Source organism: Vigna unguiculata, chromosome 9, assembly GCF_037176805.1.
Source record: "Vigna unguiculata cultivar grain cowpea cultivar isolate G323 ecotype 2 chromosome 9, ASM3717680v1, whole genome shotgun sequence".
Classification (NCBI taxonomy): Eukaryota; Viridiplantae; Streptophyta; class Magnoliopsida; order Fabales; family Fabaceae; genus Vigna; species Vigna unguiculata.
Genome location: NC_140800.1, coordinates 24,789,602 through 24,809,551, shown reverse-complemented (window position 1 = coordinate 24,809,551; position 19,950 = coordinate 24,789,602). Strand labels below are relative to the sequence as shown.

The 19,950-nt window shown below is 39.4% G+C and overlaps 1 pseudogene; it reads left to right on the top strand.

The window, feature by feature from the left end:
• Positions 1-6,030: 6,030 nt before the first annotated feature.
• Positions 6,031-7,347, top strand: LOC146883806 (uncharacterized; annotated as a pseudogene).
• The last annotated feature ends 12,603 nt before the right edge of the window (positions 7,348-19,950 follow it).

Sequence of the window (19,950 nt, the reverse complement as noted above, 5' to 3'; positions counted from 1 at the left end):
AGATGAATCTGAGGTGGGAGAGATTGGTGTTCCTTCTCCCAAGGTCATTCAACATGAGAACATTTTGACTATAAAATCTTTGAACCAAGTTCTCAATGATGAATAACCTTCATGCCTTTTGTTGTGTAAAGGAACCCTCACATGCACTGCCACATTTCTTGAACTTAAGAGTCTACCTCCTAAAATTGAAAATCTTTTGAAAGAGTTTGAGGATATATTCCCTAAGGAAGGGCCAATTGGGCTTCCTCCTTTTAGAGGAATTGAGCATCAAATAGATTTAGTGCCTGGGGCAAGTCTTCCAAATAAAACAGCCTATAGCACAAATCCTCAAGAAACAAAGGAGATAGAGTCTCAAGTGCAAGAATTGTTGGAGAAGGGTTGGGTTCAAAAGAGCCTTAGTCCTTGTGCTGTACCTGTTTTGTTAGTACCTAAAAAGGATGGGAAATGGAGAATGTGCTGTGATTGTAGAGCCATAAATAACATCACCATTAAATATAGGCATCCAATCCCTAGGCTTAATGACATGCTTGATGAGTTGCATGGGTCCCTCATGTTTTCTAAAATTGATCTAAAGAGTGGTTATCACCAAATAAGAATCAAAGAAGGTGATGAGTGGAAAACCGCTTTTAAGACCAAATTTGGACTATATGAGTGGTTGGTGATGCCCTTTGGGCTTACTAATGCACCTAGCACATTCATGAGGCTAATGAACCATGTGCTTAGAGAGTGCACAGGAAAGTTTGTGGTTATCTATTTTGATGATATCTTGATTTATAGCAAGAGCTTGCATGAGCACATATACCATCTGAGGTCTGTCCTTACCATCCTTAGGGTAAATAGTTTGTTTGCTAATAAAGAGAAATGTACTTTCTGTGTACATAGTGTAGTTTTCTTAGGTTTTGTTGTGAACAAAAATGGGGTCCATGTTGACCCTACCAAAATAAAGGCCATCCAAGAATGGCCTACTCCTAAAAATGTTGGAGAGGTTAGGAGCTTCCATGGTTTGGCAAGCTTTTATAGGAGGTTTGTTCATAACTTCTCTACTTTGGCTTCACCCCTAAATGAACTTGTCAAGAAAGATGTATCTTTTAATTGGGGTGAAAAACAAGAGTCTGCTTTTCAACAACTCAAGGAAAATCTCACCAATGCACCCATTCTAGCTTTACCAAACTTTTCAAAAACCTTTGAGCTAGAGTGTGATGCATCCGGTGTAGGAATAGGTGCTGTGTTGTTGCAAGGAGGGCACCCAATTGCTTATTTCAGTGAAAAACTTCATGGTGCCTCCCTCAACTATCCCACCTATGATAAGGAATTGTATGCCTTAGTTAGGGCCCTTCAAACTTGGGAACACTACCTTGTGTCCAAAGAGTTTGTCATTCATAGTGACCATGAGTCGCTAAAATATTTGAAGGGCCAACACAAGCTTAATAAAAGACATGTTAAGTGGATGGAATTCTTGGAACAATTTCCTTATGTGATAAAGTACAAGAAGGGCAAAAGTAATGTGGTGGCCGATGCCTTGTCTAGAAGGCACACCTTGTTTTCAAAATTGGGAGCCCAAATTCTTGGATATGATCACATTCCAGAAATGTATAATCAAGATTCTGAGTTTTCCTCTACTTATGCTGAATGTATGGAAAGACCTTAAGGAGGTTTCTATGTGAATGAGGGGTATTTGTTTAAAGAAGGAAAAATTTGTATTCCCCAAGGTTCACAAAGAAAACTCCTTGTTCAAGAAACACATGAAGGGGGATTAATGGGTCATTTTGGGGTAGAAAAAACCCTAGGTATTTTAAAAGAGAAATTCTTTTGGCCCCATATGAGGAAGGATGTCCAAAGGCATTGTAATAGATGTATTTCATGCTTACAATCTAAGTCTAAAACAATGCCTCATGGATTATACACCCCCTTGCCTGTTGCTTCAGTCCCTTGGGAAGATATAAGTATGGATTTTGTCTTAGGACTCTTAAGAACACAAAGGGGTTTTGATTCCATTTTTGTAGTGGTAGATCGTTTTAGCAAAATGACACACTTTATACCCTGCCACAAAGTGGATGATGCTAGCAACATTGCTAGGCTTTTCTTTAGAGATGTGGTCAAGCTTCATGGTATACCCCGCACCATAGTTTCTGATAGAGACACCAAGTTCCTTAGCCACTTTTGGAAAACACTTTGGTCAAGGTTAGGAACTAAACTTAATTTCTCTACTTCATGTCACCCACAAACTGATGGGCAAACTGAAGTTGTTAATAGGTCTCTGTCTACTATGTTAAGGGCAATTTTGAAAGGGAACCACAAATCTTGGGATGAATGCCTTCCCCATATTGAGTTTGCCTACTATAGAGTAGTTCATAGGACTACTAAAATTTATGGCTTTAATCCTCTCATTCCCATGGACTTGCTACCACTTCCTACATCTTTTGATTTTATTCATAAAGAAGGGGTGGCAAAATCTGATTTTGTTAAAAAAATGCATGAAAAGATTAAAAGCCAAATCCAGCAAAAAACAGAGAGGTATGCTAAGTACAACAATAAGGGGAAGAGGGAAATGATTTTTGAAGAAGGGGATTGGGTGTGGCTACACCTTAGAAAAGATAGATTTCCTAAGCAAAGGAAGTCTAAACTTAGTCCTCGAGGTGATGGTCCCTTTAAAGTGCTGAAAAGAGTAAATGATAATGCGTATAGGCTAGAGTTGCCTGAAGGCTATGATGTGCATGCCACCTTTAATGTTGCTGACTTAATACCTTTTGCAGGTGGTACGATGATGAGGCAGAGACTATAGATTTGAGGACAAATCCTTCTCAAGAGGGAGGGGATGATGAGATGCCTCGAGCCAAGGGACCTACAACAAGAGCCATGGCTAGGAGAATACAAGAGGAATGGGCCTTAAATGCACATGCAAGGCCCAAGATGAACTTCACATGGGCCAAGGAAGATGTGAAGACCTAGCCTAGGACATTTTGCTTGTAAATATTAGATTAGGATTTTATTTTGGACTTTGTAATTTGGGCCCAGTAGAATAGGGTTTTCTTTGGGCCACGTATTGGGCCTTAGAGGAAATTGGGCTTTAGAAGTAATTTTGGACCAAAAAGGGAAATTGGGCCAAATGGACCAAGAGTAGTGTGTCTACTCTAGAAAAGCCTAGAAGCTTCTCAAACTTGCTCTCCAAGGATGAGAGTTAGCTTCCCATGGCAAGACAAGTGTGACTTGCTTAGGTGGCAAGTTACACCTCCCACATGATCCTTTTTGGCTCCAAAATTCAACTTTCTAGACTCCTTTTTCCCTCCACTTTTTGGAGACTCCTTCGTCTCATTTTAGCCTATAAATAGAAGGCTTAGGAGATGTATTTTTCAGCTTGAAATTGAGTAATGAATTGCTGCCCCAATTTGTGCACAAATCTCTTTTGAGCTCACCTTAGAGTAAACTCTTCTCTAGTTTACTCTAGTCTTCTTCCTTAGGAGTTGGCCTCACCTCTCTTAAGAATCCTTTCACCTACACCAAACCAAACACCTTAAGCTTCTTTCCTTCATGCTTCCGCATCCAACACCATCCATGGAGCCTCCATTCTTCATGCAAGCTTCAATGGAGACAAGAAGAAGCCATCATGTGGTATCAAAGCCTGGTTTTTAGTGGGTTAAGTGCTTCTTCATTTTTCTTTCAATTCCGTGTTGTTCATCACTTCTCCTACTTGTCTTGCTGTTTTTGTTCATTTTATTTTAAGTATTAAAGTCTTTTTACTTTGGTTCATCTTCATTTGCTTCATCTTGAACCATCCTTGTGTGCTTTAGGTGTTCTATTTGGTTTCTACCATTTACTTTTCATTTTAATTGAGTATTTGTTGTTTTTTGTTCAGTTCATTCTCTTGATTCTTGAGTTTATTTTGATTTTAAGATCCATATGTTTTGTCTAGAGTCATGTTTAGTCCATATATGTCATTAATTCCATGTTTAGCTTTTAATTTTCTTTGAATTTGTTGGTGATGTGTTGCTGAATTTTTTTTCAGATTTGAGTGTAGTTTTTAATCCTTAAAATTAACACTCTCTTCTCTCTTTGAGCCTTGGAAATGAACCTTCACATCTAGATCACCTTAGTTATCTTAATGTCCAGTGGGAATTTTCCTTGTGCTAGCTTAAAATCACCATAAACCACACTAAATTTCCTTTCAATTAATTGTGCTTTGGTGCTTTTTCATTTCTGTTTTTGAGTTCAGATTGCTATTTAGATCTTAGCAATTCCATTGTGTTTCATTGTGTTTCATGATCTTCTTTTGATTCCTTTAAGTTTCCTTCTCCTTTGTGCTTTTTGTTTCCATTAAAATGCAAATGATCAAGCATAGTGTGGTGGTGATTCTGTTTTGTGGTGGAAACTCGCTGCTGTAAGAGCTATAAAAAGAAAGAAAAAGAGCACAAAAAGAATACAAGCAAGTGCCAAAAAGAATCAAAAGAAAAGATCAAAAGAAAGTGGCAAAAGAAGTACACTAGAATCACTACCATCACTTGAGTTTGAGAGCATTATTTTGTTGCATTTTACTGCAGTTCCAGTTTCTGTCTGACTGCACACTGTTTGTATTTGATTTATCATAAAAAATTGGCCGGTGCAAATCCAAATCTAATTTTTGTCTCTTTTAGCTAAGACATAGACGAAAAAGTGAAAAAAAGAATCTTTGAAAAATGTTGAGAAATGAAAAAAATGAAAAATATCTGAAGCAGAGGCCTGAATTCACGTTTTTGGACTGGCAGTGAGTGAAAAATCAAATTCAGTGCAGTTTTCTAGCTTATTTTGGTTGTTTTTCATCCATTCTAGTGCCATTCATTAGGTAATTCATTTGAGTGCTTATCTTGTTTCTTTACCTTATTTCTAGTTTGTCATTTCTTTGGTAATCCTTTGAGTTTGTCATGGCATTATTCACTTTTGGTTTAGCAATTATAATTTTGTGCTTTTCTTGCTTTATTTCTTGACCTCTTTTGGTTTGGTTTCTATATTTGGTGCATACTTCTTTTTGGAGGTGATCTAATTTTCCTAAGGTAGCGTCCTAGGAGGTGGAGTACTTAGTCCCGAAAGAGAATCCTCTTTTGTGAGATCAAGAGGAAGTGCAAGAGTGAAACACTTGTGAGGACCAAGCCAAGAAGACAAAGCCAAGAAGACCTTTTACATTTTGTGTACTTTGATTGTATTCAAATTGAGTTGTAAAATTGTAATGCTTTCCTTCTTGTGTTCATGGCCTAGTTAGGTATCTTGGGGGAGTCTTAGGTACTCAATCCCATCTCCTAACTAGAACCTCTTCTATACATTAGTGAAGCGCTTTTAGTGGTGAAGTTTGAAGGTTCCAAGTGCCTTCTACTTCTACCAAAACTTAGGCCGCATATAGCTTATAATCTTTCTTGTTTTTAATTTTCTTGATTGATAGTTTAGTGTGTGTCAACTTAGTCTTTGAATTAATTTCATTTAAGAAGTTTTGTACAAAAGTTTCAAGTTCCCTTGGCTAGGAAAGACTTGGTATGTAAGCAATCCAAGTGATTCACCTCTCTTTCTTGGAGGAGAACTAAAACCTTTTGCTATCTACTTCTTCTTTGAAATTTTCTTTTAAAGACCAAAGTCTTCTAAAAAGCAAAAATGTCTCAACCTCCTTCTCAATGTATGAGTGCTTCAAATGAAGAAGAAATAAGTTTGAAACAAATTGCCTTTGATTTGAGAGCACTACTACGTTGGAAGGAAGATGAAATAATTGCAAGGGAGAGGGAAAAACAAGAAAGAGATAGGTTTCATCAACTTTTAGATGAAGAGAGGAGGGGAACAAGAAATATGGAAAGGTTGCATGAGAGGATGAGTAATAGAAGTCAACATTTGTACTCCCACACTCCAACACTAGTCACACACTATGAAGAAGATAGTAGACTAGTTGACAACTTCTATCAACCTCATCCTCCTCTAAGAAAAGAAAGAAGAGAGCCTAGGGAACCAAGAGCCATTAGAATATACCTCCCTCACTTTTATGGGAAAGATGATGTTGAAGCTTGTCTTGATTGGGAAATGAAGGTTGAGCAACTCTTTGCTTGCCATCAAATAAATGAGGAGAGGAAAGTACCCTTAGCTAACCTTAGCTTCCAGTGCAATGCTATGTATTGGTGGACTGCCCTCGAAAGAGATAAGAGAATCAATTAAAGTCCCGAGGTCAAATATTGGAATGACCTCAAAGGAGCCCTTAGGAGAAGACATATTCCCTCCTACTATCATAGAGAGCTAATGGATAAGCTCCAAAGACTCCATCAAAAGAAAATGAAAGTGGAAGAATATAGACAAAAGATGGAGTTATATATGATAAGGGTTGAGATTAGGGAGTCCGAGGATACCACCATTGCAAGGTTTCTTAGTGGCTTAAGTCTTGAGATAAGAGATAGAGTAGAATTGTTCCCCTACCAAGACTTAAATGACTTGGTTCAACTTTGCATAAAGGTAGAGCAACAAATTCTAAGGAAAAATTTTCGAAATGACTACTCTAACTCTTATACCAAGAAAGAATTCAAGAGGGAGGGTAAGCAAGTCAAAGAGGAACCCTCTAAAAGTTTCAAGGAAAAGGAGAAATCAAGGGAAGGCACATATTCACACACTCGCACTAGTGAATTCAAATGTTTTAAGTGTCTTGGTAGAGGTCATGTTGCATCTTAGTGCCTCACCAAAAAGACCATGATGTTAAGGGGTGTTGACCAATATAGTAGCCAAGATGAGCAAGAAAGTGAGAGTGAGACTTCTAGTGAGGAGTCTAATGATGAGTCTAAGGAAATTGCCTATCCTTGTGAAGGAGACCTTCTAATGATTAGAAGACTTCTTAGCAACCAACCCATTCCAAAAGAGCCAACACAAAGAGAGAACATCTTTCATACAAGATGTAAAATTTTAGAAAACACTTGTTCTCTCATTGTTGATAGTGGTTCATGTTGCAATTGTTGTAGTACAAGGTTGGTTGATAAGTTGGCTTTGACTATCATTCCCCATCCAAAACCTTACAAATTGCATTGGCTTAATGAAAGTGGGGATTTGACAGTCCAACATCAAGTGAAGGTCAAGTTATCCATAGGGAAATATGAAGATAGTGTGCTATGTGATGTAGTACCTATGGAAGCTTGCCATGTTTTATTGGGAAGACCTTGGCAATTTGACAAGAAAACCATGCATCATGGTCTTACCAATGAAATCACCTTCACTCACAAGGATAGAAAATTTGTCTTGCATCCTTTATCACCATCCCAAGTGGTAGAGCATCAAATCCAAATGAGAAAGAAGTTGGAAAAGGAGAGAAAAGAGGATAAAAAAAAGAAGTCCTCCCTCTCTCCTAAAAAAAGTAACTAAAGATGAATCTGAGGTGGGAGAGATTGGTGTTCCTTCTCCCAAGGTCATTCAACATGAGAACATTTTGACTATAAAATCTTTGAACCAAGTTCTCAATGATGAATAACCTTCATGCCTTTTGTTGTGTAAAGGAACCCTCACATGCACTGCCACATTTCTTGAACTTAAGAGTCTACCTCCTAAAATTGAAAATCTTTTGAAAGAGTTTGAGGATATATTCCCTAAGGAAGGGCCAATTGGGCTTCCTCCTTTTAGGGGAATTGAGCATCAAATAGATTTAGTGCCTGGGGCAAGTCTTCCAAATAAAACAGCCTATAGCACAAATCCTCAAGAAACAAAGGAGATAGAGTCTCAAGTGCAAGAATTGTTGGAGAAGGGTTGGGTTCAAAAGAGCCTTAGTCCTTGTGCTGTACCTGTTTTGTTAGTACCTAAAAAGGATGGGAAATGGAGAATGTGCTGTGATTGTAGAGCCATAAATAACATCACCATTAAATATAGGCATCCAATCCCTAGGCTTAATGACATGCTTGATGAGTTGCATGGGTCCCTCATGTTTTCTAAAATTGATCTAAAGAGTGGTTATCACCAAATAAGAATCAAAGAAGGTGATGAGTGGAAAACCGCTTTTAAGACCAAATTTGGACTATATGAGTGGTTGGTGATGCCCTTTGGGCTTACTAATGCACCTAGCACATTCATGAGGCTAATGAACCATGTGCTTAGAGAGTGCACAGGAAAGTTTGTGGTTATCTATTTTGATGATATCTTGATTTATAGCAAGAGCTTGCATGAGCACATATACCATCTGAGGTCTGTCCTTACCATCCTTAGGGTAAATAGTTTGTTTGCTAATAAAGAGAAATGTACTTTCTGTGTACATAGTGTAGTTTTCTTAGGTTTTGTTGTGAACAAAAATGGGGTCCATGTTGACCCTACCAAAATAAAGGCCATCCAAGAATGGCCTACTCCTAAAAATGTTGGAGAGGTTAGGAGCTTCCATGGTTTGGCAAGCTTTTATAGGAGGTTTGTTCATAACTTCTCTACTTTGGCTTCACCCCTAAATGAACTTGTCAAGAAAGATGTATCTTTTAATTGGGGTGAAAAACAAGAGTCTGCTTTTCAACAACTCAAGGAAAATCTCACCAATGCACCCATTCTAGCTTTACCAAACTTTTCAAAAACCTTTGAGCTAGAGTGTGATGCATCCGGTGTAGGAATAGGTGCTGTGTTGTTGCAAGGAGGGCACCCAATTGCTTATTTCAGTGAAAAACTTCATGGTGCCTCCCTCAACTATCCCACCTATGATAAGGAATTGTATGCCTTAGTTAGGGCCCTTCAAACTTGGGAACACTACCTTGTGTCCAAAGAGTTTGTCATTCATAGTGACCATGAGTCGCTAAAATATTTGAAGGGCCAACACAAGCTTAATAAAAGACATGTTAAGTGGATGGAATTCTTGGAACAATTTCCTTATGTGATAAAGTACAAGAAGGGCAAAAGTAATGTGGTGGCCGATGCCTTGTCTAGAAGGCACACCTTGTTTTCAAAATTGGGAGCCCAAATTCTTGGATATGATCACATTCCAGAAATGTATAATCAAGATTCTGAGTTTTCCTCTACTTATGCTGAATGTATGGAAAGACCTTAAGGAGGTTTCTATGTGAATGAGGGGTATTTGTTTAAAGAAGGAAAAATTTGTATTCCCCAAGGTTCACAAAGAAAACTCCTTGTTCAAGAAACACATGAAGGGGGATTAATGGGTCATTTTGGGGTAGAAAAAACCCTAGGTATTTTAAAAGAGAAATTCTTTTGGCCCCATATGAGGAAGGATGTCCAAAGGCATTGTAATAGATGTATTTCATGCTTACAATCTAAGTCTAAAACAATGCCTCATGGATTATACACCCCCTTGCCTGTTGCTTCAGTCCCTTGGGAAGATATAAGTATGGATTTTGTCTTAGGACTCTTAAGAACACAAAGGGGTTTTGATTCCATTTTTGTAGTGGTAGATCGTTTTAGCAAAATGACACACTTTATACCCTGCCACAAAGTGGATGATGCTAGCAACATTGCTAGGCTTTTCTTTAGAGATGTGGTCAAGCTTCATGGTATACCCCGCACCATAGTTTCTGATAGAGACACCAAGTTCCTTAGCCACTTTTGGAAAACACTTTGGTCAAGGTTAGGAACTAAACTTAATTTCTCTACTTCATGTCACCCACAAACTGATGGGCAAACTGAAGTTGTTAATAGGTCTCTGTCTACTATGTTAAGGGCAATTTTGAAAGGGAACCACAAATCTTGGGATGAATGCCTTCCCCATATTGAGTTTGCCTACTATAGAGTAGTTCATAGGACTACTAAAATTTATGGCTTTAATCCTCTCATTCCCATGGACTTGCTACCACTTCCTACATCTTTTGATTTTATTCATAAAGAAGGGGTGGCAAAATCTGATTTTGTTAAAAAAATGCATGAAAAGATTAAAAGCCAAATCCAGCAAAAAACAGAGAGGTATGCTAAGTACAACAATAAGGGGAAGAGGGAAATGATTTTTGAAGAAGGGGATTGGGTGTGGCTACACCTTAGAAAAGATAGATTTCCTAAGCAAAGGAAGTCTAAACTTAGTCCTCGAGGTGATGGTCCCTTTAAAGTGCTGAAAAGAGTAAATGATAATGCGTATAGGCTAGAGTTGCCTGAAGGCTATGATGTGCATGCCACCTTTAATGTTGCTGACTTAATACCTTTTGCAGGTGGTACGATGATGAGGCAGAGACTATAGATTTGAGGACAAATCCTTCTCAAGAGGGAGGGGATGATGAGATGCCTCGAGCCAAGGGACCTACAACAAGAGCCATGGCTAGGAGAATACAAGAGGAATGGGCCTTAAATGCACATGCAAGGCCCAAGATGAACTTCACATGGGCCAAGGAAGATGTGAAGACCTAGCCTAGGACATTTTGCTTGTAAATATTAGATTAGGATTTTATTTTGGACTTTGTAATTTGGGCCCAGTAGAATAGGGTTTTCTTTGGGCCACGTATTGGGCCTTAGAGGAAATTGGGCTTTAGAAGTAATTTTGGACCAAAAAGGGAAATTGGGCCAAATGGACCAAGAGTAGTGTGTCTACTCTAGAAAAGCCTAGAAGCTTCTCAAACTTGCTCTCCAAGGATGAGAGTTAGCTTCCCATGGCAAGACAAGTGTGACTTGCTTAGGTGGCAAGTCACACCTCCCACATGCTCCTTTTTGGCTCCAAAATTCAACTTTCTAGACTCCTTTTTCCCTCCACTTTTTGGAGACTCCTTCGTCTCATTTTAGCCTATAAATAGAAGGCTTAGGAGATGTATTTTTCAGCTTGAAATTGAGTAATGAATTGCTGCCCAAATTTGTGCACAAATCTCTTTTGAGCTCACCTTAGAGTAAACTCTTCTCTAGTTTACTCTAGTCTTTTTCCTTAGGAGTTGGCCTCACCTCTCTTAAGAATCATTTCACCTACACCAAACCAAACACCTTAAGCTTCTTTCCTTCATGCTTCCGCATCCAACACCATCCATGGAGCCTCCATTCTTCATGCAAGTGATGAGTTCAAATTTTTGCCCTCATTTAATATTTAAATTTGGGGATTTAATTGAATTTTCTGTGCTTAAAGATTGATTTAATTAGGATTTGTGATTATTTGATTTATTGAGTAAGTTTGGTAAAAGTGGCGTAAAAATTGATTTTAGTTGCATAAAATATTATTGGATATTCTAACGTTTGTTAATGCAGCTGGAATTTATTTTTGGTCAATTAATAGTGTGATTTTGAAATATTCAAAGTTACAAAATAAGTCCAAAATCAAGAAATTCTGGAAAAGAATAAATCAGGAGCTAAATGCACCCCCAAATTTTATTTACACACTCCTTCTGCAAGTGGTCCACAAAAACCTGTTCTGCACCCCTAGTTTTCACTAAGTTGCACCCCTCCTACCACTTAAACCCAACTCACTCAGATCATGCCATGTGGCAATCCTCCACTTATTAAATTAACCAATCAAATAAAGACATGTGTCATGATCTAGCAACTCAAAATTCAGCCAATAACATGTTGCCACGTCATCACCTTCAACCTCCCAAACCCTAGCCTCCATCTCCTTCCATCACCATGGCAGCCGCCGCCGCCATCTCCTCATCGGCCACCACCAATCTGCAGCAGCGGCGGCGCCACCATCTTCTTCTCGCATCCAACAGCGCTGTCACGCACACCACCTTCACCTGCAACGCCGGCAGCCACCATCTTCTTCTCAGCAACCACGACGCACCAGCGGAGACGTCCGCACACGAGCCACCATAGCCCCTGCGACGCGCCACCACCACCACGCCTCCACAAAGCTTGTTCCGTGCATCTTCTCGCCTCCATCACTGCAACACCCTCGAGCCATCACTACGGTACACTTGAGCCAGATTCGCACACATCGTTGGCCACCATAAACGTTGCTGGAGCGAAACCACCATCATCCATTCAAGTTGCTGCACCTGCGAAACACAGTCGCGCCACCTCCATCGAGCTTCCACCGCACCTGCACCGGCAACCATGGCAGCCTTCATGAATCTGCAACAACGGAGAAGAGAAGCGAACCAGTCACGGCCACCACGCCAGAAATCCGACCACCGCGCCGTCAGCCGCGCCATTTCAGCACCCACAAGCCTCCATGAAAACCTAAATGCAGCAAACCCTAGTCTGGAGAGAGAAAGTGCACTCTGCGCCAGGTGTCAGCATCTGATAGGACAGTCAAACTGGTCAACTCTGGTCAATTGGTCAACTTTGGCAGTCAACTCTGGTTAAAACTACAAATATGGTTAAATGAGAGGGGCAGAATTGGAAATTGGACAGGAATTAAGTTGCTAATTAATTAAATAAAAATAAAAGATTTTAGCAACTGACAGATAAAGCCCAAAGTCCAGTGAAAACCTATATAAAGAGACTTAAGGGAGCAGAAGCGAAGATAACTAGGAACTTACAACTTACAACTTAGACACTTAGAACTCTCTGGTTTTGGCAGATACCATCTCCACCACATCTCTCATTCTTTCTTTTATTTTCTTTCCTTCATATCATCATGTATTCCATCAAAGCCATGGAGGGCTAAGCTTTTAGGGTTGATTCCACTGTAATTTCTTAAATGGATTCTGAGGTTAGATGAATTTATGTGTTTGTTATTTTGATTATTGTTGTGGTTTTTGTTTATCTATGTCCTTTGCTTTTTAATCGAATAGAAAATAATGATTTTAAATCTACATGCATGCTAATCATATGAGCTAAAATGTTTTTAAATTAAATTGAGACTTTACTTTGATTTTATTTAGAAACTTTCATTTGATTAAATAAGTTTTTGCCAATAATTGAGACTTTACTTTGATTAGTGGTAATTACTTTAACTAAAATTAGTCAAGACTTTACTTTGATTAATTAAGTTTTCTATTTGGTGAAGAAACAAAGGAATAGACATGATTAGACATAGTAAAATTAATTGAGACTGTACTTTGATTGAATTTACTATGGATAATCTAACAATTCTCACTTTTAATTGAGACTGTACTTTGTGTAAGGCCCATTTATTTCTTTTCAGCCTTGTAGTTGGGCCTAAGGCCGGCCCAACATATAAGCCCTTAGGTCTGCCCTAAAACCTAGGGTACCCTACACTTTCAGAAACTTGGTCCTTGCCTTGAGCTGCAACCGCCACACATCTTCTGCTAGGGTTCCGCCCCCACTGTTGTTGAGCCAGTTCGAAGCTATCCTCTACTCCTTTTCTTCCATTCGCTCTTTGAGCTGTTGTGCTCGTATGTTCGGTGTCGGGGGAGTGTCGGAGCGTTTCGCTAGCTTGAATCCCAGGTACGGGAAGTTAGAGTTCTTGGCGTCCAGTCGTTTCGGTCTGTGTTTGCGTTGGTTGCTGCTTGTATGAGTTAATCCTTCGTTTTGATGCGTGAGAATAGCTTTGCATGTGTTATTCGATCGGAAAACATGGCGGTACAGCGAAGAACAGTGGCGAGACCTGTTAATCTCGCCCAAGCGAGTCCATCTCGCCTAGGCGAGATGAAACAGGGAGCTCGCCTAAGTTTTTTGCGCGAAAAGTCGCCCGGGCGGCTCGCTCAATTTTTGAGCGAGCAGGCAACTCGCCCAAGCGAGAGGGATCTCGCTTAAGCGAGATCCCGCGTTGCCCAGGCCCTTGTCTTCTTTGAGCCCTCGCCTAGGCGAAGGGGGGGCTCGCATGAGCGAGCCTATCTCGCCTGAGCGAGACCCTTTAGCCTGAGCGAGGGGTTTGGGCGAGACAGCGTGGTTTTGGGTTGCATATTTGTTCTCTTGTGCTTGGATTTGTTTGGGTATGACTGCCATGATAAGTTGCCTGTACTGATGTATGAATATATGCCTAATGGGTTGCTATATGTGCGTGACATGATTCATGAATGATGAATGATGAGTGTGGTGGGGGACTTAGCATGTGAAATGAGTATGCAGTTTGAAACTAAAGGATCATGGTATAAATATGAGGCTAGGCCCCAGACTCATTGGGGTGGTGATGATCAGAGGTATGGATTTGGGATGTGATTGATATGAGGATTAAACTTCAAGGGTTGATATGGAATTGAAAATATAATTTAATATTCTCTTATTGTTGATTTATGAATGTTGGTCCGTGTCAGCGTGTAATTTCCTTGGGGTCTCTAGGTGAGACCTCCGGGGTCGCGCTTCAGTGGTCGGGACGTAATTCCATGGCCCCTGTTAGTGGGTGTTCATGGTGGTGCCCCATCTGTATAACTAGGTAAGGATTCAAGGTAAGGTTGCATCCTGACGCTCCGAGGAGTCAGTTAGTCTCACTTAGAGCAGACTGACTCTTGTGGTGGGAGTAGCAGGAGGCCTGAAACTCATTAAGGGCTAACCTTGTGGTGGGAGAGATTTTGATTCATCGTAACACTGGTAACACATAGCTCAGGATCGAGTAGCTCAGGTTCGAGCAGAGGTATCCACACAAGTGCAAGCATCCGCTGAATCCGACCGAGTTATACGTATCCGGATGAGTCGAGTCGAGTCGTAGTGTATTGAATGAAGAGTCATAACATGTTTGGTTGCTATGTGGATGAGATGATGAAAATATATTTGATTGCATGTTGAATATGTTGATTGGCTCTAGCTTACCCGTTTCGTTGCATGTTTGTGTTGTATGTGGCTGTTCTTCCTTGCGATGATCATCAACTTGGTTGATGGGAGCAGATGGGCGAGGTTCCAGAGGTCAGCATAGAGATGGAGATTTCGCTGCCTAGTCCGTGTGGATAGGACTATAGTTTCCTTTGTGTTTTTCTTCAGGACTATGGCCCCTGTATTTCGTCGTTACTGGATCTGTAAACTCTTAAGTAAACGGTTATCCTGCTTTTGTTGGCATCGTGGTGTGCCTAGTTTTGGTAGGGGTTGTGTTAGGGACCTTAAGACTACGCTGATGTACCTTTATCGCGTGACATTTCCTTTAATTTCCTTTAATAATTAAATGGGATGTTACACTTTGATTAAAAGTGAGGATGCCAACAAATGAATTGAGTCTTTACATTGATTGATTTGTAAATCAACAACAATAATTAATTTAATGATAATCTCTAGATAACCAATGAAGAATCTTATTTAGAAAAAGTAGTGGAATTGACCTATTTACTATTACTGTGTTTACAATCTTCCTTGTCATTTTCTTTGCATATCAAAACCCCCCCTATTTTTATAGTTGCTAGTTTTAATTGCATTTTTAAGAATCAAATATTTGAGATCAATTCCGTATTCGTTGTGAGACGACTCAGGGTTATCTTAACCCTAACTATTTTGTTCACTACAAATTGGCAATACTGAAGTTGCTAAAGTAATGTAATTTAATCGCCTAATGACAACGATATCAAATTTGGCGTCGTTGCCGGGGAATACGGTTAGTATTTCTTTTATTTTGATTCTTTTTTTATTTATTTATTTTATTTTATTTTATTTATTTATTTTCATTTATTTATTTATATATTTTACGCATATACATTTAATATAGTTTGTTATTTTGTAGTCTTTAGTTTTCTTTTAATATATTCCAAGCAAAGTTCTATTTTTGTTTTGATTAAGAATTTCTTTTAAGAAATTTTTTGAGACTAGTTTGGAAAACTCTGTCTAGGAAAGACTTGGTATTTAAGTTGTCCACTGTGACGCACCTCTCTTTCCTGGGAGTAGACCCAACGACATCTTAACTCATTTCTTTCTTGAAATCTTTCTCCAAAACAAGAATAGGAAGAAAAAAAAAAACACACAGGGAAACACTTTCAGGTGGACTTGCATAGTGCATGACTCGGGCCAATCCGGGTCAATTTTATCAACTTGATTCAGAACTTGAAAGGAACTTGCGTAAATCAGGTAGGAAACTTGAACTCAGGTGTTCTACTGAAGGAGCACCATCATCATCTTAACCTACCACTGAAAGTGTACAGCTAGAATCACCTCCGGTGATTAACATATCTTCTGATCCATCACCTGAACCAGAAATTCAAGAAGATAGAATAGAAGAAAGAACAATAAGAGAATTGGCTTCACCGGATGCAGCAATTACACAAAACATGTGCATCCAATATCCAGATGGAGAATGTGAGCTTAAGTCTGGGTTAATCCATCATTTACCCAAATTCCATGGATTAGCAGGAGAAGACCCGTACCATCATTTGAAGGAATTTCATGTTGTTTGTTCATTCATGAGACCTACAACAGTGACAGAGGAACATATCAAGCTTAAGGATTTTCCATTCTCATTGCAAGATGCCACTAAGAATTGGTTATACTGCCTTCCGCCACGATCCATCAATACTTGGGAGACTCTGAAAAGATTATTTCTGGAAAAGTTTTTTCCAGCATCTAGAGTTGCTGCTATTCGCAAAGATATTTATGGGATAAGGCAACAAGAAAGAGAAAGTCTTCACGAGTATTGGGAAAGATTCAAAAAGTTATGTGCTTCCTGTCCTCATCACCAAATAAACGTGCATCTCTTCATTCAATACTTTTATGAGGGATTGAGTATCATGGATAGACAAATGATAGATGCTGCAAGTTGAGGGTCATTGGTGGACAAAACGCCAACAAATGCAAGACAATTGATTGAACCTATGGCGTCGAACCATCAACAATTTCCCATAAGGAGTAATTCTATAACTCTATTGAAGGGAACCCATGGAGTAGAAGGTTCATATGTTGCAGATCACAAGAAATTAGAAGGGAAGTTGGATGACTTAGCGGCCATGGTAAGGACCTTGACAGAATTACAGAAAAAGCCTATCCCTTCTACTTTTTGTGGAATTTGTGCTTCTACTAATCATGCTACAGAGGCTTGTTCTATGTTAAAAGAGACAGGGACGTTAGACAATGAACAACCTCAGGCATATGCTGCAAACATCTATGGCAATAATAGACCACCTCGGCAGCAATACAACCATGATTTGTCCTCCAACAAGTACAACCCAGATTGGAAGGAATATCCCAGCCAGAAATGGGGAAATCAACAGACTCAACACCAACAAGTCTATGTTCCACCTCAACAGAGACATCAACCACAACCAGCTGCAACCTCTGGTGACTCAAACATGGAAGCAATGATGAAAATGATGGCTGACATGATGGAGGGACAAATCAATGAGTTAAAACAGACGATGGAAGCAACCAATCAAAACTTTTAGAACCAGATTGGACAAATGGAAAATGAGTTAAATCAGATGAAGACTCAACAAGGCTCAAGTAATTTGCCTGCACAAACTGTAATTAACCCGCGAAATGTAAGTGCTATTACTTTAAGATTGGGTAAGCAAATACAAGGCCTTGGGGATGCCCAAGAAGATGAAGATAAGGACAATGAAGTTGTACCTAATGATGAAAGAGGAAGATTAGATGAAACAACACAAGCAACATCTGAGATGCCTGCACCCAGTGATAACTCCAGGTTGGTATCCCCTGATACTTCCTCTAAAAATTTTTCTCCTTATTCTCCTCCTCCTCCCTATCCAAACCGTTTGAAACCAAAAACTAAAAAGATGGAGGAGTTAGATAAAGATATCCTGAATACTTTCAAAAAAGTGGAGATAAACATCCCTTTGTTGGATGCTGTGAGACAAATTCCTAAATACGCCAAGTTTCTCAAACAATTATGTACACATAAAAGGCGTATTATGGACAAAGAGGTAGTGAACATGGGAAGAAACATCTCTAGCTTAATTAAGAAGCCTGCAGTCAGAATGCCGCAAAAGTGTAAGGATCCAGGTATGTTTTCTGTTCCCTGCATTATAGGAAGTACTAAGTTCGACAATGCTATGTTAGATTTAGGAGCTTTCATTAATGTAATGCCTTTATCTGTTTTTACTTCACTTCATCTTGGACCTCTTAAGTCTACTGGTGTGGTCATTTAATTGGCAAACCGTAGCATAGTTAACCCTGCAGGTGTGCTAGAAGATGTGCTTGTCCGTGTGGACAAGTTAATTTTTCCTGCAGATTTCTACATCTTGGACATGAAGGATGATGAAGGAATGAGTTCAACCACAATTATCTTGGGAAGACCATTCATGATGACAGCACGTACCAAGATAAACGTGCATGCAAGATCCTTAACTATGGAGATAGGAGATGAGAAGGTGCAGTTCAATGTGCTAGAAGCCATGAAGCACCCAATTGAAGACCATTCTTTGTTTTGTATTGATTTATTGAGTAATGTAGTGAACAATTATGCTTTTGGACTTTTGGACGTTTTATCTGGTTTTTCTTCTTCTTTGGATTTTTCTTTTTCGAATATTTCGGGCTCAATTTTAGACGAAAGAGAAAATTGTAAAATAGGTGATGTTGAGGACGCGGTGTCACTATTTGATACATCTGTGGTGTCCAAGTGTGATGCTGAGGTGGCTGAAATTACTTTAGGCAGTAAAATGTTGCCATCTATGGAACAGCCACCCACTTTGGAGTTGAAACCTTTATCATCTCATTTGAAATATGTTTATCTTGAGAGGGATGGGAAACTCCCTATTATTATATCTGCCTTGCTTACTGACGAGCAGGAACAAAAGCTATTGCAGGTTATCAAAGATCACAAGCGAGCAATAGGCTGGACTTTGGCAGATATTCCTAGTATTAGTCCTGCTTTCTGCATGCACAGAATACTCTTGGAGGAGGATGCTAAGCCAGTAAGGCAACCTCAGAGGAGACTGAATCCTCAGCTAATGGAGGTTGTGAAGAAAGAAGTCACCAAGTTGCTACAAGCAGGTATTATATATCCTATTTCTGACAGCACTTGGGTGAGTCCTGTACATGTGGTCCCTAAGAAATTTGGGATCACCGTGGTCAAGAACGAGTTGATTCCTACTCATATTCAGAATAGCTGGAGGGTCTGTATTGATTATAGAAGACTAAACCAGGCCACCAGGAAGGACCACTTTCCTTTACCATTCATGGACCAGATGTTAGATCGATTGGCAAATAAGTCTCATTACTATTTTCTTGATGGATTCTCTAGGTATTTTCAGATTTGTATTGCCCTAGAGGATCAACGTAAGACTACTTTTACTTGTCCATTCGGTACATATGCTTATAGGAAAATGCCATTTGGCCTTTGCAATGCTCCTGGAACATTTCAACGATGTATGATGAGTATTTTTACAGATTTGTTGGAGCATTGTATTGAGGTTTTTATGGATGATTTTAGTGTATATGGTTCATCTTTTGATCACTACTTGTCAAATCTTGCTAGAGTCTTGGAGAGATGTGAAGAAACTAACCTTGTTCTTAATTTTGAAAAATGTCATTTTATGGTGGAACAAGGTATAGTTTTAGGTCACGTTGTTTCCAAGAATGGTATATCTGTAGATCCTGCTAAAATAGATATTATTTCACAATTGCCTTACCCCTCTTCTATGAAAGAGGTTCGATCTTTTCTTGGACATGCAGGATTTTACAGGAGGTTTATCAAGGACTTCAGCAAGATAGCCAACCCTCTCTCCAACTTGTTGCAAAAGGATGTAGCATTTGACTTTGGAGAGAGGTGCAAAGATGCGTTTGATACATTGAAAAAGGCGCTTACCACCACTCCTATCATCCAGCCACCTGACTGGACATTACCATTCAAGTTGATGTGTGATGCATCAAACTTTGCAGTAGGAGCGGTGCTTGCAAAAAAAGCTGGGAAGCTATCACATGTGATATATTATGCTTCCAAAACGTTGGACACAGCGTAGGCTAACTACACCACGATTGAGAAGGAATTATTGGCTGTTGTGTTTGCCTTGGACAAATTCAGACCGTATATACTTGGTTCCAAGGTAATTGTTTATACTGATCATGCAGCATTAAAAATCCTTCTGAAAAAAGCAGATTCGAAACCAAGGTTGATCAGATGGATGCTATTGCTCCAAGAGTTTGACATTGAGATTCTAGACAGAAGTGGAACACATAACTTAGTAGCCGATCATCTTAGCAAGATTGAAAATGGAGAAGATAACATTCTTATTAAGGATGACTTTCCTAATGAAGTCCTCCTAGCATTGACTGCTGTGAAAGGTATGTTTGGGGTATTGATTTTATGGGTCC